The sequence below is a fragment of the Malus sylvestris genome, chromosome 1 (genome assembly GCF_916048215.2).
Source record: "Malus sylvestris chromosome 1, drMalSylv7.2, whole genome shotgun sequence".
Lineage (NCBI taxonomy): Eukaryota > Viridiplantae > Streptophyta > Magnoliopsida > Rosales > Rosaceae > Malus > Malus sylvestris.
Genome location: NC_062260.1, coordinates 14,505,950 through 14,529,741, shown reverse-complemented (window position 1 = coordinate 14,529,741; position 23,792 = coordinate 14,505,950). Strand labels below are relative to the sequence as shown.

The 23,792-nt window shown below is 39.9% G+C and overlaps 1 long non-coding RNA gene and 2 pseudogenes across 1 annotated transcript; all 3 read right to left on the bottom strand.

Moving 5' to 3' along the window:
- The window catches only part of LOC126619950 (receptor-like protein EIX2), a 79,694-nt pseudogene extending 69,008 nt beyond the window's left edge, over positions 1–10,686 (bottom strand).
- Positions 9,518–13,604, bottom strand: LOC126619859 (receptor-like protein EIX1; annotated as a pseudogene).
- Positions 13,605–21,493: 7,889 nt separating this feature from the next.
- Positions 21,494–23,056, bottom strand: LOC126620025 (uncharacterized). Its single transcript, XR_007622227.1, has 3 exons — positions 22,839–23,056; positions 22,624–22,695; positions 21,494–21,826 (listed from the first exon to the last, which is right to left on the bottom strand). It is a non-coding gene; the product is annotated as an uncharacterized LOC126620025 (long non-coding RNA).
- Between the last annotated feature and the right edge of the window lie 736 nt (positions 23,057–23,792).

Genomic DNA, 23,792 nt, shown 5'->3' with positions numbered 1-23,792 from the left:
CCAAAGCTTTTAGTGACCAAGAAAGGCGTAAATGCACTTTGAAGGAGCTTGAGAAGAAGACTTATCCATTCCCTGACTCTAATGTGGTTGCCATGTTGAAGGACTTGCTCAACAAAAAGGTGATCGATTTACCCGAGTGCAAACGGCCGGAAGAGATGAATCGCACCGGCAACCCAATATATTGTAAGTACCACCGCTTCATCAGTCATTGACGGAAATGTGCTTCGTGCTAAAAGATCTCATCATGAAGCTAGCCCAAAAACGAATCATCAAGCTAGATCTTAACGATGTGTTAGGGTCAAACCATACCACCGTCACTTTTGGCTCTTCCAACTCAATATCTTCACCTCAATCGTTGGGGGGCATGCTCCAAAACCATACCAGTCAAGCCAAGTGAAGTTGAAGGATGAACTCATGTCACTCCAAAGAAACTGCACAAAAAGCATACGTGTTGTGAAACCCCGTTCCTGGATTTCACTATTATAATCTACGTATTGGTATTATTGAGATTGTATATTATTTTTTCGAGAATTTATATCAATTTATTTGAATTTAGATTTTAATTAAACTAAGTTTGAAGTTTGGAAATTAATTAATTAAAATCTATAGACCTTTCGAGGTCACAGTTAATGTTTTCGAATAGATCTCGAAACCACGAGCGCATAGGCGAAAGCCGTTTGAGAATCCGGATTATAACGGTATAGTTACGGACATTTGAAGTCGTCTTGCTAAACTATAGTTTTTAAGTTAAATAAATTCCCACAAGAGGCCCAATCAATATTGAGAAAGAGACCAATCAGTTTCTTTTAGGGACCAATTAGAAATAAAGGATAGGAGGGGAGAACCAATCAGCAAAAGAAGAAAGGTGGGGAAATTAGGGTAGGGGAAGGCATGAGATCATCAACTCGTCCCCCTTTATTTCGACCCGACCGGTTCCCCTTGATCTTTCCGGTGGATTTCGTAGGTTTTTCCGACAAATCCCTTCACTTAACCATCGGGAAAACATTCCTTATCGTTTCATCTACCTATTACACCCAAAAATTGAAGATGTTTGGCCTTGATTTTGTGAAAAACCACATCGTAGGGTGCGGCGGCACTATGGTGTTCTTGGTGACAATCCGCCAATTTTTTATGCAAATTACCTCTATCTTTACCACCATTAGACTCCCATTGAGCCCCTGAACAAATCCCAATCAGTTGTAGGGGTGGTGGAACACCGAGGAGGAAGAATCGGAGCACACTCTTTCTAGGGTTATGGCGGGTGCGTGGTGATTTGGAGTGTTTCCAGGCCAAATTGGCCTTGGTCACAGGTACAAAATTTGCTATACTCATTGAGATCTACAATTCTATGAGTTTTGATAAATTTTGGAAATTGTTGAATTTTCCGGCGAGTCGTGGCTGCTGACCACCACCGGCGGCGACGCGTGGCCAGTGGGCCGACGATGTCTTTCTAAGTCCAATTAAATGCCCTGAATTCATAATTGATATCCATATGAAGTGGTTTGATTGTTTGAACTTCGTTTCATTACGATACATTACTTGATCAAAATACGAATCGACCGTTGGATCGTCACCAAACTTTAATGCTTTATAGAACGTAATATTTGAGGATAGCTGGAGCTGACGGATCGGGAATACGACGTATGGGTTTTCCCGAATTAGATTTCTAAGTTAGTAAAATTAATTGTTAACCGCCACCTAATTCTAGCAATTGGCGAAGATCCAACCGTCGGATTATGGTGAGACTTTAGTATGATGTTTTATGAGTATAATGAGACCTTAGGAAGTTACGGATCTGAAATCCGATGAGTTGATCTTTCGGATTGAATTATGTAGAGTTGTGGACCCTACCGTTGACCGAGGGTTGACTTTTGAGATATGGGTATTTGTTGACATCACGTGTCGATCTTGGACGTATGTCGGGATCGGGGCGTGACACTTGTCGTCCACAAGTTCAACAATCGAAAATAGGGCAAAGAAGCTCTTGTCAACCTCCAAGGCAACGTGAAAATGTTGAGGATGATGAAATTTCGACACGAAGATCGTCCATCCCCATCACGATGCGCGATTTCTTCCCCGAAGACTTCTTCAATCACTCGATCAAGACTTCTTGCTATAAAGATTGCGATGAACACCTCTCCAAAATCGCTTGACAAATCTACACCAAGAGCTCATCATCCGCACGAGCCTAAAAGGCGACAACTAACGCTCATTGCCTACACGAGCTAAAACTGCAAACAGCACCAAATCCACACCAAGAGTTTATTGCCTGCATGAGTTGAAACTGCAAATGGCACCAAATCCACACCAAATGCTCCTGGCCCGCACAAGCATAAACTACGTACAGCACAAAAACAAAACATATTTGAACTACGTTCTGACTTGATCTCTTCTTTGGAAGGGTATGTAGGTAGCTCGAACATTCAACTTCGAGTTCAGTCATATCAAAATAAAGGTTTGACTAATGAAAGTCAATTTTATTACAAAGGCAACATATTCTTTGGAAGAAAAAAAAAAGATAGACTCTAGTCGGTTCCCTCTCTTTCAAAGCTCTGCGAATCTCAGAAACTCCAAAAATCACCAGAATTCCAGAGCCAATGGTCGCTTCAGTGCCACTCGCCTCCCAGCAAAGTTAGAAGCGGAACGTTTTGCGAGCATTTCTTCTTCGAGTACCCAAGAAACATCTTCAGTTGGTGTCAAACCACAAATCTCAGTACCTCCCCCACCCACAAATGTAGGGTCGCCTTTGTTTTGGACTGGCGTTGGTTTTGGGCTTTCAACACTATTTTCATGGGACAGCTTTCAAACGCCAATCAATCATCTTCACATCTCTCGTGGGCCCATATTCAACAAGGAATTGTACAAGTTGAGTATTGAAAGACCTCTGGTTACTTAGGGTTCCTCATGATTAGGGTTTCTTAGTATTATCTAGGTAATAGGGTTTGTGTCAACCTTATTAGTGTTTTACCTAGTTAATAGCCGTTTATTTTCTTCTTATTCTTATCAACTTGTATAGGGGTCTTATCTTGTTGTCAACTCCTTAATCCAATGAGCTTAGTTATGTTCCTTATGCCGGCTGTTTAGCATGATGTAAGGAGATTTGGGATAGGTAACTTGAGTGTTGAGTGTAGTTTGCAACTCACTCAAACTCCCATATATATTTGTAACATGCGTATGCTCTTATTATGATTTCCATAATACAAAATCAAAAACTTCAAAAGTCAACATAGTATTAGAGCGGGCATCCTTCTGAGTCTATCTTTGTATATCTCACTTGTTGTGATTTTCCTTCAGCAAAAATATAACTGATGAGAATTTAGAGGATGAAAGCATCATTGCTTCTCCTTCTGCTCGCATCTCTAAAATGGATATCAATCCAAATAAACGACTTAGTTCAGTGTTACTGAATGAGTTTAATTATGTGTCGTGGGCAAGAGTTGTTAGTCTTGCGCTTGGTGGAAGAACCAAACTTGGTTTCATCAATGGCAGTCATTCTGCTCTTGAAGTTACTTCTCCAAAATATGAAGGGTGGCTATGTAAAGATCAATTGGTCATGTCATGGTTGCTTATTTCCATGGAAAGGAAGATTGCTGAAATCTTCAGCTATTCTGAGTCATCTCTCACTCTCTGGACAATTGTGAAGGAGATGTATGGTAATTAAAACAACTTTGCACGCATCTTTCAACTCAAGAAGGATATCTCCAACATTCAACAAAAAGGTAAAACTTTTGTTCAACATCTTGGTTCTCTAAGAAGCATGTGGAATGAGCTAGATGTCTACAGACCTCATACAACTGATCCCAAGGTGATTCTTAAAAGAAATGAAGAAGATAAAAAATTTCAATTGATGTCTAGCTTGAGCTCAGAATATGAGGATTTGAGAAGTCATGTCCTCATGAATCTTGAGCTACCATCCTTCACTAGCATTTGTTTAACCATCTAACGTGAGGAAGTGAGAAGAAAAGTCATGAACAGTGGTACAAAAACCAATGTGATTGAAGCTAGGGCTTATCTGACATGAAAAAAGGTACAAAGGAAAAAACCCTCATCTGAAGTGCTTACACTGTGACAACATTGAGCATGTGAGACATAAGTGTTGGATCCTGCATCCAGAGCTCAAGCCTGAATTCATGAATGATAAGACTGCACAGAAGACAAGTCAAGCATATCCTCATGCCAACACTGCATCATCTTCATCTATCAACAGTTCAAATTCTTACCAACAGTTCACTACAAATCTTGTTACTCTTATAAATAAGTTTGCAGCCTATCTCCAATAGAAGACGGGAAGGGAAGATCGAGTTGTTGACCATATGGAAGTGCCACTGCATTGTTGGGCAAGTTTGCAAGTTTTTTGGTCGATGCTGATCGCTTACCTCAACAAGACATGAAAGGTATCGTGAATGCTTTCGAAACTGCTCTTACAATCAATAAGTTGCATGATTTTTGGGTTGTAGATTCAGGTGCCACAAATCATATGACTAATCAAGTGTCAAAATTGCATAAATTTGAGAAACTTCATAAACCATCACATGTGTTTGTAGCTAATGGTGAAGGTGCTAGGATTGTAGGAAAGGGAAAAATTCACTTGATATCAGACCAAATAGAGTCTATGGCCTTATATGTTCCTTCATTTCCATTCCAACTTATCTCAGTGGGAAAAATCACAAATTCCTTAAACTATTTAGCCATTTTTTCACCAGAAAATGTCATTTTTCAGAATTGTGTCACCAAGAGGACGATTGGTGAGGGGTTTTACCTAGACGGTCTCTATTACATATCGAAAAGCTCTCCCAATGGATTCCAAGCCATGTCTAAGTTTATCCATGCCTCCATCAAGATCATTCATTGTGGCACCAGCGACTAGCTCACCTTTCTCAACATGTTTTGTCAACCTTGTTTCCCGACTTAGGCAAAGAACAAATTCACTGTGAAACTTGCCATATGTCAAAGGCAACTAGACTAGCTCCAGGTTCATCTTTGTCTAAAGCTTTTCATCTTTTTGAACTTGTACACTCTGATATATGGGGGCCAACTAGTGAATCTTTTGATGGTTACAAATATTTCATAACCTTTGTTGATGATTATTCAAGAGCCACTTGGTTATATTTGTTAAAATCAAAGAGTGAAGTGATGGAAGTGTTTAAGGACTTTCATAACCTTGTTAAAAATCATTTTTCCTCTCAAATCAAAACTCTAAGGTCTGATAATGGCACCGAATACATGTCCCAAGTCATGACTCAATATTTGAGCAACAATGGCATCATGCATCAAACTAGTTGTGTTGGCACACCCCAACAAAATGGTATTGTTGAGAGAAAAAATCGAGATCTTCTTAAAAAAACTAAGGCCTTGATGTTCCAAATGAATGTACCAAAACGATTTTGGTCTCAAAGTGTTGTGGCAGCAGCTTACTTGATTAACAGGTTACCTAGCAGGGTTTTAGGGTTCAAATCACCAATGGAAATGGTCAAAAATAGAAAAATGGACTTGCAACGCCTTAAGGTCTTTGGATGCATTTGTTTTATCCATGTTCAGCCCTTGCATCGAGACAAACTAGATCCTAGGGCAACCAAATGTATTTTCCTTGGTTACTCATCCACACAAAAAGGATACAAATGTTACAATCCACAACTTAAGAGATTAATTGTTTCCAAGGATGTTAGATTTCATGAAACTAACCCTTATTACAGCAAATCTCTGGATAGTATAAGTCATGGGAAGTGTTTCTTGGACCTTTTTCCATTGCCATGGACTGAGATACTTGCCACTGAAGTCACTCAATCTAATGCAATGGTGTCTGCACATCACACAAAGTCCCGCGCTGCAACTGACCAACCAGATTCAAGTGATGACACCAACACTTCTGTTGAAGATGAATCTCTCCATAGTGTTGCACCTGAGGAATCTTCATATGAGTCTCATTCTGCTGCGCCTCAACGAAATCCCATTCGTGAAAGACATCATCCAGCAAGACTGCAAGACTTTGTCACTTACAAGCCAAGGCATCCACTGTCCAACTATGTGTCCTATCAAAAATTGTCATCTAAATACACTGCTTTTGTTTGTAATGTATCTGAGCATGTTGAGCCTCAGTCATTTCAAGAAGCAAATCAATCACAGGTTTGGCAGCAAGTTATGCAAGATGAACTGCATACCCTTGATCAACATAAAACCTGGAGCATTGTGACACTGCCCAAAGGAAATAAGACAGTAGATTGTAAATGGATATACAAGGTTAAATTCAACTCAGACGGGTCCATAGAAAGACACAAGGCAAGATTAGTGGCTCATGGATTTACTCAAACATTTGATGTGGACTACAAGGAAACCTTTTCTCCTATTGCAAAGATGAACTCAGTGAGAGTACTCATTTCAGTTGTTGTTAACAAAGGGTGGCCTATGTATCAAATAGATGTAAAGAACGCCTTTTTACATGGTGATCTTGAAGAAGAAGTCTACATGAGATTACCCCCAAGTCATCCTCAAAGTCATGAACATGATGTTGTGTGTAAATTGCACAAATCAATTTACGGTCTTAAACAGTCACCGAGAGCTTGGTATGCCAAGCTCAGTTTAGTCCTTACAAGTGTTGGTTTTAAAAGAAGCAACGCAAACTCCTCATTGTTCGTGTGCACAAGAACTGCTGGGAAATTGGTAGTCCTTGTATATGTAGATGATTTGATCATTACAGGAGACAACCCTGAAGAAATAAAGGAGCTCAAGCATTCACTACAACAACGTTTTGCAATCAAAGATCTTGGAATACTGAGATATTGACTTGGAATAGAAATGGCAACCTCTCACAAGGGTTTCTTTCTCAACCAGTGGAAATATGTCATGGATCTTCTCAAGGAAGCAAACATGAGTGATGCTAAACATGTCCATACACCTCTTGACATCAAGCTCAAACTCAACTTGAAGAGGCAACCACTTCTAAACATAAGCTATTCTCAACGACTTGTTGGTAAGTTGATATATTTGACTATTACAAGGTCTGACATAGCCTATTCAGTAAGCATTGCTAGCCAATTTATGCACTCTCCCACGATAGAGCATTTTAATCTTGTCAAAAGAATACTTCGGTACCTAAAAGGTTCAGTGGGTCGTGGCATAATCATGAAGAAGAATGAGAGCACTTAGATCACAGGTTATTTGATGCTAATTGGGTTGCCAACTCTATTGATCGTAAGTCTACAATGGGGTATTGCACGTTTGTGGGAGGCAACCTTGTTACATGGAAAAGTAAAAAGCAAGCAGTCGTTGTAAGATCAAGTGATGTGGCTGAATATTGAGTCATGGCATCTATTGCGTGTGAACTAATATGGCTGAAAGGTCTACTATGTGACTTAGGTGTCTTCACTCCTCACTCCATGTCCCTTTTTCTGTGACAACCAGGCAGCAATGCACATTGCTTCCAACCCCGTCTTCCACGAGAGAACCAAGCACATTGAAGTTGATTGTCACTATGTTCGTGCACAAGTACAATCACAGGTCATCAAAACTCATTTTGGCAGGAGCTACGATCAACTTGCAGACTTATTCACCAAACCATTAGCCTCCCATCAGTTTCAAAAGCTTCTCGGCAAGCTTGGATCCATCAACCTTCTGGATCCAGCTTAAGGAGGAGTATTGAAAGACCTCTGGTTACTTAAGGTTCCTCATGATTAGTGTTTCTTAGTATTATCTGGGTAATAGGGTTTGTGTCAACCTTTAGTGTTTTACCTAGTTAATAGCCGTTTATTTTCTTGTTCTTATCAACTTGTATAAGGGTCTTATCTTGTTGTCAACTCCTTAATCCAAGGAGCTTAGTTATGTTACCTATACCGGCTGTTTAGCATGATTCAAGGAGATTTGGGATAGGTAACTTGAGTGTTGAGTGTAGTTTGCAACTCACTCAAACTCCCATATATATTTGTAACCTACGTATGCTCTTATTACGATTTCCATAATACAAAATCAGAAACTTCAAAAGTCAACATTGAGACGGTCAAACGTCAAGTTCTTTAGACAACCAACAAAGGTTCGTGACTGGTCAGCAGCAGCGAGTTACTATGATGGCCAGGCAGTCTCCATCGTCTCCAGTTTTCTTCTCCTCTGCCCAACGATGATGCTCCACTCCCGCTGCATCGGCTACCATACAAATACCGCAGAGCCCAGCGAGTGGGAGTTTTAGGTCAGAAGGTGCTGAAAAGAATCCACCAAATGGAACAAACGACTCCATCAAGCTGGACCTGGGATATGATTCAGCCATGGAAGCAGCTCTGAGAGAAGTGATGGGCAGAAGCTGCAAGTCCCAGTTTTTTTTCCACAGATGGAAACCTTCCCACAAACTTCAAGTAACTTCCATAGCTAGCCGTTACACCAATCAACTAAACTTTCCATACAAATACCGCAGAGCGCAGCGAGTGGGAGCTTTAGGTCAGAAGGTGCTGAAAAGAATCCACCAAATGGAACAAACGACTCCATCAAGCTGGACCTGGGATATGATTCAGCCATGGAAGCAGCTCTGAGAGAAGTGATGGGCAGAAGCTGCAAGTCCCAGTTTTTTTTTTTTTCAACAGATGGAAACCTCCCCACAAACGTAACTTCCATAGCTAGCCGTTGCACCAATCAACCAAACTTTCCCGCGCTGAACCTTCAACAACCTTGTCACTTCGGCAACCACGTGACTCACTGAGGCAGCCACCACGTTCTCTCCCCAAACCTCCTCGCCATGTACTAGGAATTTTGTAATTTTCTGGTTACCTTGAAGCTCGGGGAGCAATTGCGTTTGAGAGAAGAGGTTGACGGTGGAATCGGACTCGGCGACCGATCGGAGGAAATTGAGGAGGCCGCGGACGCGGAGGAACGAGAACTCGGCGGAAGGTCGCGGAGGCCGTTCCAGAACGCGAGCGTGACCTCGCTATAGAATCTATGCAGGTCAACAAGTTGGCCGGATCGCCTACGGCGGTGGACGGCGGTCTGGAGCGTGACCTCGCCCCAGTCTTTTACTCTCTCTTTTTAGAATTTCAATCTTTCTCTTCTGCTTTTTGCCTAACAGACGACGACGTTTCGTTTAGTTTTGTAAGTAACTTTAGCCATTGCATGTATATCAGATGCCTCACATCCTTGTAAGTAACTTTAGCCATTGCATGTATATCAGATGCCTCACATCCTTGCTGCCTGCTGGTCACATGAGTACTATTTTTGCTTAATTACTCACTTGGAACGAAACAAGTTTATATCTCGTTAGATGACTAAAATTCATCAATCTAAAACACTCACACTTGTGTGTCACAAGATTTGAAATGTGCAATCCAAATACATTGTAATTAAATTGCACGTTTCAAATCATGTGACACATGAGTGTATTTAAAGCCTTGAGTAAGATTAGAAACCGTTGTAGATTAGTGCATGTTGTTTCTAAGAGTGCTGAAATTTGTAAGCATGGTTGCTTATGATGTATATCTTAAGCAGTTTAAGATATTACCAAATGGAAGAGCTCATATTCAATTATGTATTACTAAGCAAAGGGTTTTAAAAACAACAATACACACAACCTTAAATTTTAGCGAATTCACAGAATAACAATCACATTTGGGAGTAACATATTAAATCGCAAATTTCTAATATGTTTATCACGTCATAAGCATACATAGTCTGAAAGAAAGAAATTTGCACACTATCTGTAAAAAAATATTTACAGATTAGTGTGTTATTCAACGTATAAATAGATTTCCACATGAACTTAAAGTTTGGTGTCGGCATAAAGAATACGGTCACTGTAAATAGCCTCAAAAAGGCCACTAAATTAAACACAACACTTTCACTAAATTATAACTTCAAATTGCACTCTTCAATCTCCTTCTTCTCTAGTTTAAAGGGAGCAGTGCTTGCCAACGGTAGATGAACGAGCTAAAAAGATTAAAACAAACGCAACATATATTAGTCATAATTTAATAGACTCAAAACTGCAATAATATTATTCATTATGTGCAAGAGTACTTACATTTTACCCATCAATCATTCTTCGTCACCTGATCAACGCCACCCTCACAAAAAGCCAATCGTACACACAATTCAAGAACTTGTAGCATGTGTATCTCCATGACCTGATGAATATCAAACTCCCACAAACTCCCAAAAATCCAACAACAAAACCAAGCACCAAACTCAAGTAAAATCATGTTGTTATAAGCCCATCATTATCTTTAACTTGATCCCCAAACATTGGTTGCTCCTCTGGACTTGTTTCCTCAGGACAGCACAACTGTTGAAGTGGAATTCCACAAAGTAGAGTATTTCCAGCAAAATCAGATGGATCATAGGTTTGGAGCCGAGTCCCAATTGGAATTTTCCAAACTGGTTGTTGTTTGACGAGTCCAAATCACCAAGACCATATATTTGAGAAAGGCTTGTTGGTATTCCACCATATATGTGGTTTCTTGACAAATCAAGGGACTCTAAGGACTCCAACTTCCTGATCGTTGGAGTTATTTGACATGTTAAATTGTTTCTTGACAGGTTTAAAGAAACCAACCTCACAAGATCAATGATTTCCCTAGGAATCTCCCCTATTAATCGATTACTCGACAAATGAATACACTTTACAAGCCCCATAGTACTTCTGTATTTGGATAGAATGCCTTTCCATATCAAGGATGCTATACTTGAACTTACTTTTTTAGCCAAATTGTTGAGCATTGGGCATATGTCCACGCTCGAGGCTATCTACCTTGGTATGAATGCTTTGGAAGGTGTGGTTTCGAAAAGCCACTTCTCCAATCTCTCCAGATTAAGAAGTTTGGATATGTCTAATACCTCACTATCTTTAAGCTTCAGTTCTAATTGGACTCATCCTTTCCAATTAGAGTATATAAAATTGAGGTCTTGTAAGGTGGGTCCACATTTTTCAAAATGGCTTTAAAATCAGAAAAGTTATAAGAGACTTGATATTTCTAATGCAGGAATTTCTGATATCCTTCTAAGTTGGTTTTGCAGTCTTCTATCTCATCAGGATCCTAGATCTATTTCTATAGATCTTTCCAACAACCGAATTAGAGGAACAATTCCAAATTCAAGATTTGAGTTTCCCTCATCTTCCTTTAGTCTAGTGAATTTGAGATGGAACCGATTGGAAAGTCCAGTCCCTTCATTCCTTTCCATAGCAATAGCCCTAGATCTCTCCAACAATAAGCTTTCAGGGTTAGTTTCTTTCATGTGTCCGAAGACTCTGAACAAGGTTAGTCATTTAGCCTTTCTTGATCTCTCAAGCAACAATTTGTACAAACAACTTCCTAATTGTTGGACACGTTTTGAAAATCTTGGCTTTCTTGATTTGAGTGATAATGATCTTTTTGGGAAAATTCCTACCACAATGGGCTATTTACCTTCTATTCAAACGCTGAAGTTAAACAAGAATGGGTTTGTGGGGGAATTGCCTTCATCTTTGAAAAACTTTACCACACTCAGTGTTTTTGATGTTGGAGAAAATAACTTATCAGGTTTGATACCTGAATGGTTAGGGGTTGGGTTTACACAATTGTGGTGGAATGCTTCCATAGAAGTGATTAGAACGGAGGATAAGGATAGCCAAATTTGGAAGTTCAACCCCTAATCATTCAGGTATCAAACTTGATAAGTTATTTTCTCTAGCATTAAAAACACTGAGTGTGGTAAAGTTCTTCAAGGATGAAGGCAATTCCCCACAAACCTATTCTTGTTTAACTCTAGTGTTTGAATAGAAGGTAAAGAGCTCATTGTGGTAGGAATTTTTCCAAAAAGAGCATTATCACTCAAATCAAGAAAGGCAAGATTTTCAAAACGTGTCCAACAATTAGGAAGTTGTTCGTACAAATTGTTGCTTGAGAGATCAAGAAAGGCTATATGACTAACCTTGTTCGAAGTCCTTGGACACATGAAAGAAATTAACCCTAAAAACTTATTGTTGGAGAGATCTAGATATATCGATGTGGAAATGAATGAAGGGACTGGACTTTCCAATTAGTTCTAACTCAAATTCACTAGACTAAAGGAAGATGAGGAAAACTCAAATCTTGAATTTGGAATTGTTCCTCTAATTCGGTTGTGGGAAAAATCTATAGAAATAGATCTAAGATCCTGATGAGACAGAAGGCTCCAAAACCAACTTTGAAGGATATCAAAAATTCTGGCATTAGAAATATCAAGTCTCTTATAACTTTTCTGATTTTGAAGCTATTTTGGAAAATGTGGACCCTCCTTACAAGACCATAATTTTATATACTCTAATTGGAAAGGATGAGACCAATTAGAAGTGAAGCTTAAAGATAGTGAGGTATTGAACATATCCAAACTCCTTAATCTGGAGAGATTGGAGAAGTGGCTTTTCGAAACCACACCTTCCAAAGCATTCATACCAAGGTAGATAGCCTCAAGCGTGGACATATGCCCAATGCTTTCAAGTATTGTTCCACTCAATTGATTGTCATCGAGAGATAATTCTTTCAATGATGAAAAGTTTGTGAGATTAGGAATTGATCCAGAAAGATGATTCTTTGAGAGGGACAGAGTCTCTAATGAGTTCTAATCAGGGCATGCAGACATTAATATTTGAACCAACCAGGAAAGCTGTCCACTCAAAGTGTTATTGTAAAGGTACAATTCTTGCTGATTACATAACCCGGAAAAAGATTGCGGAATCCCTCCTTCAATTTGGTTTTCAGAGAGGTCAAGATGAACAAGGCTGGCATTGTATTTGGATAACCACACAAATATGGAAGAAGATGAAGAAAATGAGAGTTGGTTGGATCTGAGATTAACATGAGCAAGAGATTCAGAAGAATTTATGTTAAAAAGAGTACTGGAATGAATTAGACGAGAAGGAAGACTGCAATAAGACAGAGACAAGTTTGTAAGTTTAGGGAGTTTATTAACTGCTTCCATCCAGTCAGGAACATTACTGAGATTGCTGTATGTCAGGTCCAAATATGTTAAAGCAGAAAGATGAGGCAGCCATGAATTCAGATTTTCTACATTAGCAAAGTTATTGTAGCTGAGATTAAGATATTGCAAGTGAGTAAGGTTTCCGATCTGAGTTGGAATTCGACCACCAAAATAAGCAACAGAGAGATCGAGTTGTCTTAAGTTGGAAAGAGAACCAATGAAATCTGGAATTTGGCTTCCATTGAAGTTAATCAACGAAAGGTCCAAATATTTCAAATGCTGCAACTCAATCAGTTTATGACTCATCATCTTACTTGCAAATAATACTCGGTATCTTCCAGGTGACCTTTGTGTTGAAGTGAGTAAGCTTGACGCATAGAAAACCATCCAAGATGAAGTTGAGCAACATGGTTGGTTCGGTTGCTGCGGTGGACGCCAAGCCATTTGCAACAATCTTGCTTGTGTTCTTCTCTTCCCCACGAGGAGAGGAGATTGTAGTCATCAATCAGACCTTGTTTGAAAGAAAGGAGTGTTTCCCTTTCACTCTCTATGCACCTCGTCACCACCCGGTGGGCAATTGCTCCGAAACCGAAAGAAACATGATTGAATCCAGAGGATAGGGAAGGGTTGAAACATTGTAGAAAAAGCAGCACCACAATGGAAGTATGAAAGAGTTTCTTCAAGCGCCGTTCCGTCATTCTCCATCTTAATTCAACAAAATCAAGGCAAAGACGATTGAAGATTGAAGAAGAAGAAGAAGTGTACAATCAGAATTGATTTAGGAGCAAAAGGAAAGCTGCGAGTGTATTATAAGAGGATGACTCGTCCGTAGGTAGATAGGTGGATGACTCGTCTGTAGGTAGGTAGGTGTAGTAATTAACATGTGTGAGTGGACCAGCTACTTTTCTGTAGGTAGGTGTAGTAATTAGAGGATGACTCGTCTCTCCAAAACAATGGCAAAGCCTGCAACAATCAACACAATTCCGCGTTGATTGTTCGTTCTGTTTACGTTTTAGAAGTTTTTTTGTTTTTTGTGAAATTAGAAAACAACATATATGCGCGTAATTCATGTTATTTGAACCAAGCTAAAAAACACAGAAACCATCTTAACTTTTGAGAGAACAAATTTACATTTAATTTCAAACAAGTTGCAAATAGTCAGAATGCGTAATTTATGTTATTTAGATCAGGCTAAAATAAGCAAAAAAAGCCTCAACTTTTGAGAGACAAATTCACATTTTTTTTTTCCAAACAAGTTGCAAACAGTCAAAAGTCGTTTTGGAGGATAAGAGAAAGGATAAATGACTCCCACAAAATAGATGATTCTTCTCCACTTTCATTTGTCATTTATCTTAATCACGCTTCATAGTAAATTACAAGTTGAGAACAATAGGAACTGCAAACCAAAATTTCCACGATGCAAGTGGAACTATTGTCTTGACTTGGACCCCATGCGACACTCCATGCTATACTTCAATAATTGACCGACTATATTCTACCGCGACTCGGGTCTTTACAAATTTGTTCACACAATAATTGGCCGACTTAAATGTATGTGCATAGAAATTATGGTAAAGTGTTGTTAATGAAGAATCATCACTTTTTTTCTTTTCAAACAAGTTGCAAACAGTCAAAAGTCGTTTTGGAGGATAAGAGGAAGGATGAATGACTCTCATAAAATAATGATTCTTCTCCACTTTCGTTTGTCATTTATCTTAATCACGCTTCAAAGTAAATTACAAATTAAGAACAATAGAGACTTACAAACCAAAATTTCCACGATGCAAGTGAAACTATTGTCTTGACTTGGACCCCATGCGACACTCCATGTGATACTTCAATAATTGACCGACTTTATTCTACTCGGGTCTTTACAAATTTATTCACACAATAATTGACCGACTTAAATGTATTTGCATAGAAATTATGCTAAAGTGTTGTTAATGCAATACTATTGGAACATTATTATTGATATTTGGTCTTTTAGCGACAACGGTTTCTTGCGTTTTATTCACTTGTGACTGTTCATTCATTGTGTGATTATTGTCAATGCGAGGGCTTCCAGACTCGCATGAGGAGTTTTACCTACCGTCACGTTAGTCCGTAGAATGTTGTATGATTTTGAAATTATACTGCACAAAATGTCAAGGCAAACATTTCATTGAAGCCGACCATTCTCTTACATATTACTGATTGTATTTCATTCAAGTACAGAGAAAAACAAAACAAAATGCCTAGGGTGCGTTTCTATGTTCAGATTCTGTACAGATCAAAGGACCCTATCACACGACGAGCTTGGATGTGAAGAGCAGTTAGTCTCTGCTCCGGATCAAGAGTCGAACCAAACTGACTGGCTGCCCATATCAAGGAAGCAGATTTCTCACCCAAAAGACGTCTTATGTCCTCATGTACAGTCGCTCAAGGTTAGAGAACACATGCATTACAAATTTATAAACTAAATTAACCACCATTTAGAAGTCCATCGATAATGCATTTGCACGCCATGCTAGTATTCTATACAACAACAACAACAACAACAACAACAAAGCCTTTTCCCACTAAGTGGGGTCGGCTATATGAATCCTAGAACGCCATTGCGCTCGGTTTTGTGTCATGTCCTCCGTTAGGTCCAAGTACTCTAAGCCTTTTCTTAGAGTGTCTTCCAAAGTTTTCCTAGGTCTTCCTCTACCCCTTCGGCCCTGAACCTCTGTCCCGTAGTCACATCTTCGAACCAGAGCGTCAGTCGGCCTTCTTTGCACATGTCCAAATCACCGGAATCGATTTTCTCTCATCTTTCCTTCAATTTCGGCTACTCCTACTTTACTTCGGATATCCTCATTCTCAATCTTATCATTTCTCGTGTGCTCACACATCCCACGAAGCATCCTCATCTCCGCTACACCCATTTTGTGTACGTGTTGATGTTTACGATCACACAACACGCCGGATGCACTCTTACACTTCATCCATCCAGCTCGTATTCTATGGTTGAGATCTCCATCTAATTCTCCGTTCTCTTGCAAGATAGATCCTAGGTAGCGAAAACGGTCGCTTTTTGTGATCTTCACTAGATTGCTCCGGTCATTAGTGTGGATAAGTATATAAATGGATAGAGATAGGAAAGCAAACACAAGATATACGTGGTTCACCCAGATTGGCTACGTCCACGGAATAGAAGAGTTCTCATTAATTGTGAAGGGTTTACACAATTACATAGGTTTAAGTTCTCCTTTAGTGAGTACAAGTGAATGATTTAGTACAAATGACATTAGAGTACAAATGACATTAGGAAATATTGTGGGAGAATGATCTCGTAATCACGAAACTTCTAAGTATCGAAGTGTGGTATCATCTTGACTTGCCTTATCTGTCTCATAGGTAGATGTGGCAGCTTCTCTAGAAGTACTCTTCCTCCATCCAGGAGTGGTATCTTTAACTGGTGGAGATGCACAAGGTAATGTATCAATTTCACTTGAAGCTTACTTGTAGTTTCAGGCTTGGTCAAGCGCGATACAAACCATGTAGTAGGAGTCCCCCAAGTCGCCGAGCTAGGGGATCTGCTGAAAGAGGTGACAGACAAGGTAAGCAATCAGAGCTCCGGCTGATTGTTCACCTTCTCCCCATCTTGCAGCAGCATGAAGGATAAAGAGAAGAAAAATGAGAAGAGATGATATGGGATACTTTTGCTTTTGAAGAAGTAGCTTTCCACAGGCTTATTCTTGAACTGAGCTGGAGGGTTTTCTGGTTTCCTCCAGAGTATAAGGCCGACTGAAGAATTTGAAGGTCAAAACAAGTCCATCAAATCTAGAGTACGTTCGACCCTGCTGATATGGGATACTTTTGCTTTTGACAGAGTAATGGATGTATAGGCACGTGTGCTGTTACGCTTGTCTCCACATGCTTCCTTGTATCCTTCGCACTTGCCCTATCTGTTCCTCAAGCAGATGCAGTATCTTCCCTGGAAACATAAGATGTTGAAGATGAGTACTCGAGAGCAATGCCAGGTAAGTAATCAGGTAAGGGGTTCCAGGCAGTCAGTTCCTGGTTGGGAGCTTGATTTCAAGTGCTGACTGATTGCTCTTTTTCTCCTTGTCTTGCAGGTAAAAACAAGGCCAAAGGAAAAGACAGGGAAAAAGCATGATATGGGATACTCTTGCTTTTAACCCTGATGATATGAGATATTCTTGCTCTAGTATAGCTTGTTTGCAGAGGTATTATCGGGGGGAAAGACAGCTGAATATTTCGAAAGGCTTCGTTGGGAGTGCCCTCTCAGATATGAGGAAGGGTTAAGCATTTTTGTAGGTCTGCCCTGTCCGTTGGGGATGGAGGTCGACACATATAGGAGTCTCCCTAACAACAAGTAGTAATGCTATTCCTTTACCCTGCTTGGTCATAGCACGGTAGTGGGACCTGCCAGCTTCACATGTTTTAACTCTGTCAGAGCACTTTGAAAAAGTGACATGTGGTATCTGGCTCTCGAGATTCGGAGAACGATGCTTCTTCGATTTTTTAGAAAGCAATCATGCTGGGGGTCTGGCTCTCGAGATTCGGGGAGCAGTGTCTCTTCGATTTTTGAGAAAGTAATCATGTTGGGAGTCTGGCTCTCGAGATTCGGAGGGCGGTGCCTCTTCGATTTTAGAGTAAGCAATCTTGTTGGGAGTGTTTTCTCGGATGTGAGTAAAGGTTGGGCATGTTTGCTAGTCTACCTTGCCACGAAGCACGGAGGTTGACACACAGGGACTTTCCAATTATCCAGCAGTGGTACTGTTCCTTTACCCTTGTGGGTAATAATATGGTAGCTAGACCTTCAAAATTTATGTATCTAAACTTTGTTAGTGCTGTTTCTTTGCTATTCTTTTACCTTTCTTGGTCAGAGCAATGTAGTGGAAGCTGCAAGCTTCACGTGCTCAACTTTGGCAGAGACTTTGGCAAAGTTATCTGTGGTACCCATGAGCTATTGTTGCGTGTGGGAAGTGGGTGATTGAACAGTAAGATTCATGTGCTTTCGACTTCACCAGAAGTCTTCGACAGAATGCCCATAATTTCCACAAAGCTGAGTGTGCGTGTGACAGGTGCTGACAAGGTTAGAAAAGTAGGTGCCTCTTCGATTTCTGAGATCGGCCCTCGTGATCTCTGAGCAGCCCAGCTTTTGAGAAAGCGAGCGCCTCTTCGATTGATTCGGAGAACGATGCCTCTTCGATTTTTGAGAAAACAATCATGCTGGGGGTCTGGCTCTCGAAATTCGGGGAGCAGTGTCTCTTCGATTTTTGAGAAAGTAATCATGTTGGGAGTCTGGCTCTCGAGATTCGGAGGGCGGTGCCTCTTCGATTTTGGAGCAAGCAATCTTGTTGGAAGTGTTTTCTTGAATGTGAGTAAAGGTTGGGCATGTTTGCTAGTCTACCTTGCCACGAAGCACAGAGGTTGACACACAGGGACTTTCCAATTATCCAGCAATGGTACTGTTCATTTACCCTCTCTTCGATTTTTGAGAAAGTAGTCATGTTGGGAGTCTGGCTCTCGAGATTCGGAGGACGATGCCTCTTCGATTTTGGAGCAAGCAATCTTATTGGGAGTGTTTTCTCGAAATGTGAGTAAAGGTTGGGCATGTTTGCTAGTCTACCTTGCCACAAGGCACAGAGGTTGACACACAGGGACTTTCCAATTATCTAGCAGTGGTACTGTTCCTTTACCCTTATGGGTAATAATATGGTAGCTAGACCTTCAAAATTTATGGGTCTAAACTTTGTTAGTGCTATTTCTTTGCTATTCTTTTACCATTCTTGGTCAGAGCGATGTAGTGGGAACTGCAAGCTTCACGTGCTCAACTTTGGCAGAGAACTTTGGCAAAGTTATCTGTGGTACCCATGAGCTATTGTTGCGTGTGGGAAGTGGGTGATTGGACAGTAAGATTCATGTGTTTTCTACTTCCCCAGAAGTCTTCGACAGAATACCCATAATTTCCGCAAAGCTAAGTGTGCGTGTGACAGGTGCTGACAAGGCTGGAAAAGTAGGTGCCTCTTCGATTTCTGAGATCGGCCCTCGTGGTCTCTGAGGAGCCCAGCTTTTGAGAAAGCGAGCGCCTCTTCGATTTCTGAGATCGGCTTTCATGGTCTTTGAGCAGCCCAACTTTTGAGAAAGCAAAAACCTCTTCGATTTATGAGATCACCATCGTGGTCTCTAAGCAGCCCAGCTTTTGAGAAAGCAAACGCCTTTTCGATTTCTGAGCAGGCGCCTCTTCGATGTCTGAAGCTCCGTCGAGTGCAGCTTTTTATAGGGGCTGGCATTAAGTTCCAAAGCACACTTGAATCTCCACCAGTAGAAGCTCCATTCTTGCACTTCTAAGATCTTGATTTGTCCGACTTCTTCTCTCTTCAACACCTTTGAAAATGTCTGGCCCCTCCGACCGTCGTTTTGACTTGAACCTTGTTGAAGAGGCAGCCCCGCCTTCTCCAGACAACATATGGCGCCCATCCTTCGTCTCCCCTACTGGTCCTCTTACCGTTGGGGATTCCGTGATGAAGAATGATATGACCGCTGCGGTGGTGGCCAGGAACCTTCTCACTCCCAAAGATAACAGGCTATTTTCCAAACGGTCTGATGAGTTAGCTGTTAAGGATTCGCTGGCTCTCAGTGTTCAGTGTGCAGGTTCTGTGTCTAATATGGCCCAACGCCTATTTGCTCGAACCCGCCAAGTTGAATCATTGGCGGCCGAAGTGATGAGTCTCAAACAGGAGATTAGAGGGCTCAAGCATGAGAATAAACAGTTGCACCGGCTCGCACATGACTATACTACAAACATGAAGAGGAAGCTTGACCAGATGAAGGAAACTGATGGTCAGGTTTTACTTGATCATCAGAGATTTGTGGGTTTGTTCCAAAGGCATTTATTGCCTTCGTCTTCTGGGGCTGTACCGCGTAATGAAGCTCCAAATGATCAACCTCTGATGCCTCCTCCTTCTAGGGTTCTGTCCAGTACTGAGGCTCTGAATGATCCCCCTTCGATGCCTTCTCTTTCTGGGGCTCTACCGACTGCTGAGACTTCTCCTAAGCAACCTTTGTAAAGGCTCTATCTTGTTTGTTTATTTTGACTCATGTATATGTACATATTTGTAGCTTATCGGGGATATCAATAAATAAGTTTTCCTTCATTTCAACGTATTGTGTTAAATACACCAAAGCCTTCTTCGCTAAGTTCTTTGAATTTTCTTTTGTTGAAGCTTGTATGTTGAAGCTTTCTGAGTGGAGCATGTAGGTTGGGGTAGTGTTCCCTTAATTTTCCGAGTGAGGAAAACTTCTCGGTTGGAGACTTGGAAAATCCAAGTCACTGAGTGGGATCGGCTATATGAATCTTAGAACGCCATTGTGCTCGATCCTGTGTCATGTCCTTCGTTAGATCCAAGTACTCTAAGTCTTTTCTTAGAGTCTCTTCCAAAGTTTTCCTAGGTCTTCCTCTACCCCTTCGGCCCTGAACCTCTGTCCCATAGTCGCATCTTCTAATCGGAGCGTCAGTGGGCCTTCTTTGCACATGTCCAAACCACCGTAACCGATTTTCTCTCATCTTTCCTTCAATTTCGGCTACTCCTACTTTACCCCGGATATCCTTATCCTTTCTCGTGTGCCCACACATCCAACGAAGCATCCTCATCTCCGCTACACCCATTTTGTGTACGTGTTGATGTTTCACCGCCCAACATTCTGTGCCATACAGCATCGCCGGCCTTATTGCCGTCCTATAAGATCTCCATCTAATTCCCCGTTGGGTAAAGTGACCCGACCTGTTAAGGACCCGTTAAGATAATAGGTGTGACACGACACGACCCGTTAAGATAACAGGTGTTACACGAAAACGACACGAACACGACAGACACGACCCGTTTGCCAGGCCTAGTTGAGATCTCCATCTAATTCTCCGTTCTTTTGCAAGATAGATCCTAGGTAACGAAAACGGTCGCTCTTTGGTATTTCTTGATCTCCGATCCTCACCCCTAACTCGTTTTGGCCTCCATTTGCACTGAACTTGCACTCCATATATTCTGTCTTTGATCGGCTTAGGCGAAGACCTTTAGATTCCAACACTTCTCTCCAAAGGTTAAGCTTTGCATTTACCCCTTCCTGAGTTTCATCTATCAACACTATATCGTCTGCGAAAAGCATACACCAAGAGAATTAATTGTCTATGGTTATCATTGCATAAACACTAAAGCATGAAATAAGCCACCAGAGAATTAATTGTCTATGGTTATCATTGCATAAACACTAACCTAATCCTAAATATTATTTTTCTTGTCAAGTATTGTGTAAGTATTTTAAGCTTAGGTCCAAACAACAAACAAAGCAAACAAAAGAGTCAAAGAAACCAAAATCCACTCTATTTTTATGGTCAGGTTGACCAAAGCATCAACAATACACATTTTATACCCCAAGCAATTATTTATTCTTAATAGGATTAATCATTTTGAAACCAAGCATCTGGTTAAAAACCACTAACAATCATTTCATCCAGGTTGATATGAAGAAAAAAATACATTGGAAAACAAAAAACAACTTCGAAAATAACATGGATTTGCAAATGTTCACATGTCAGCTATTTGTCTACAAAACAGAGGTTTCAACACTAACAGTGTAAAAAACTGAAAATTACAATTAAGATCAATGTTTTCTTCCTTCTTCTCATTGCCATAAAAAGCAAGAAAGACAAAGGTTTCTAAAACTCTAACTAGCCGTCTCATTTCTTCCCAAAAATAAACACATTTTAATCCAACATTCATAAATGCATGATCAAACAGGGGAAAAAATGACAGAAAACATACCCAAAAATAATAGCACCACCAGAGCTATTTGCAAATTTGTGATTGAGCAACTGAGCAACCAAAACGGAAAATATACTCTTTTCCAGGAAAATCCTAACAGAGGACCACAACTGTTGAAAAGGAAAATCATTAGAGTTTGATCCAAATTAGCCACTCAAATCTCAGTGAATAAAACTAAGCAATGATGCAGGAAATCAATTAGAAGCTTGAGATATATCAAAAATTAAATTAAATTAATTGACCAACAAGATTGGAGCTATTCCCCTAATTTTAACCATTAACAACATAAAGAATTGAAAATTACGATTAACCATTATGTACTTGATAATCACAAATGAGGTCATAAGGTAAAAAAAATTAACCACTCAAATCTCAGTGAATAAAACTAAGCAATGATGCAGGAAATCAATTAGAAGCTTGAGATACACAAAAAATTAAATTAATTGACTAACAAAATTGAAGCCATTCCCCTAATTTTAACTACTAATAGCATAAAAAATTGAAAATTACAATTAACCATTATCCACTTGATAATCACAAATGAGATCATAACGTCCAAAAAATCAAAACTACCAAAACCATGAACCAACAGAAAACCTGCAAAATACCATAAACCTCCGACTATTTACACCTTGACATATTCATTTTTTAAAACCTATCACTTCAACCAACAGATGGATTCATCCACTAACAACATAAAAAAAAAATTAAATCACAATTAAACTTAATACTTTATGTCATCATCTCCCTCTCAGTGTTCCCTGTTTTCGATACAAACCAAAACCAGATAACTTTCAAAAATTGGAGTCGCTTGACTCATCTTTTTTCACAAATCACAAACCCTTTTTAATCCAACAATTGCAAATACATATTAAAATTGGGATAAACAGAAGCAGAGATAACACACCCAAAAAATAACAGCGCCGTTCCAATTCCTGCCAAATCCGAGATTTATGAAGTGAGATAACAAAGAGTGCAACTGATCACAAAACCAAACGGTTAGGGTTTGGTCCAAACTGACAAAAATCGAAGGGGCAATAATCTGAAATTATAGTTCTAGAAATCAAATATATTACGGAAAATAACAAATAATTTGTGAAGCAGAGCAGAAGTCGGATTTACCTCGATGCTTATGTAGAGGGTTTAGAGGATGTCTTCCTCGTAGTGGTCCGTGCGACCAATTTGATAATAAGTACTCTGAATCTCGTCGATCCCAGACGGATTCGAATGAAAAAAGGGCCAAATCTTCGCCCCTCCCGATCACAACTCTAGAAACAGAGACCAATTTTATGAAGCTGGACAAAACACCCACAACCCCACGCTTAAAAGGATCCAAAACCCTCCACAAATCAGATACCAGAAATAATATCTCTTAAAATACGAAAAATTTTGGGTTCAAAACACCACAATATCAAAGAAAAACAGTGAGAATAAGGCACGGATCAGAGAATGAGCAGAAGAAATAAAGGTTTAAACGAAATAGAAAACTCTCGTACTCGAAGCAGACATATCAAAGATAAGAGACGCATGGAAAAGGGCAAAACCGTAAATTTACTGTACGAAGCAGACCACAACGGATGAAAGCAAGGATAAACTGAGGGGCAAAACAGTCATCAACAGTACCCACCCGAACTGGGTTTTAGTATATATGATTGATTTCTATTGACTTTTAACTAAGTGATTAATCTCATTTGTCACCAAAATAAGGGTAATGATAGGGGACTTAATTTGTAGGCAAAATTTTGAATACTTAAAAACATAAAAATTGATAATTGATTTACTATTTAAGTATTGATAATCGTGTTCATTTTTATCAGTGACGTATAATTTAATTTGTAAATTTTATCTTCAAAGCATTACCACCAAAATAATTGACCTGCAGCTAGCTAGCTGTAGGATCAAGCGAGCATTAAATTGCTGGCCACACCCAAAAATGGCTATGGGACCAGAGATGTTGATGCGTTTACAGCTTTATTATATAATTCAATTCCTCACAAGCAAAGTGTGTATAAAAGATTTTTATTATTTTTGCTAAAAACTCTCTCCTCAAAATCACAAGACATAGTTAAGAGATAT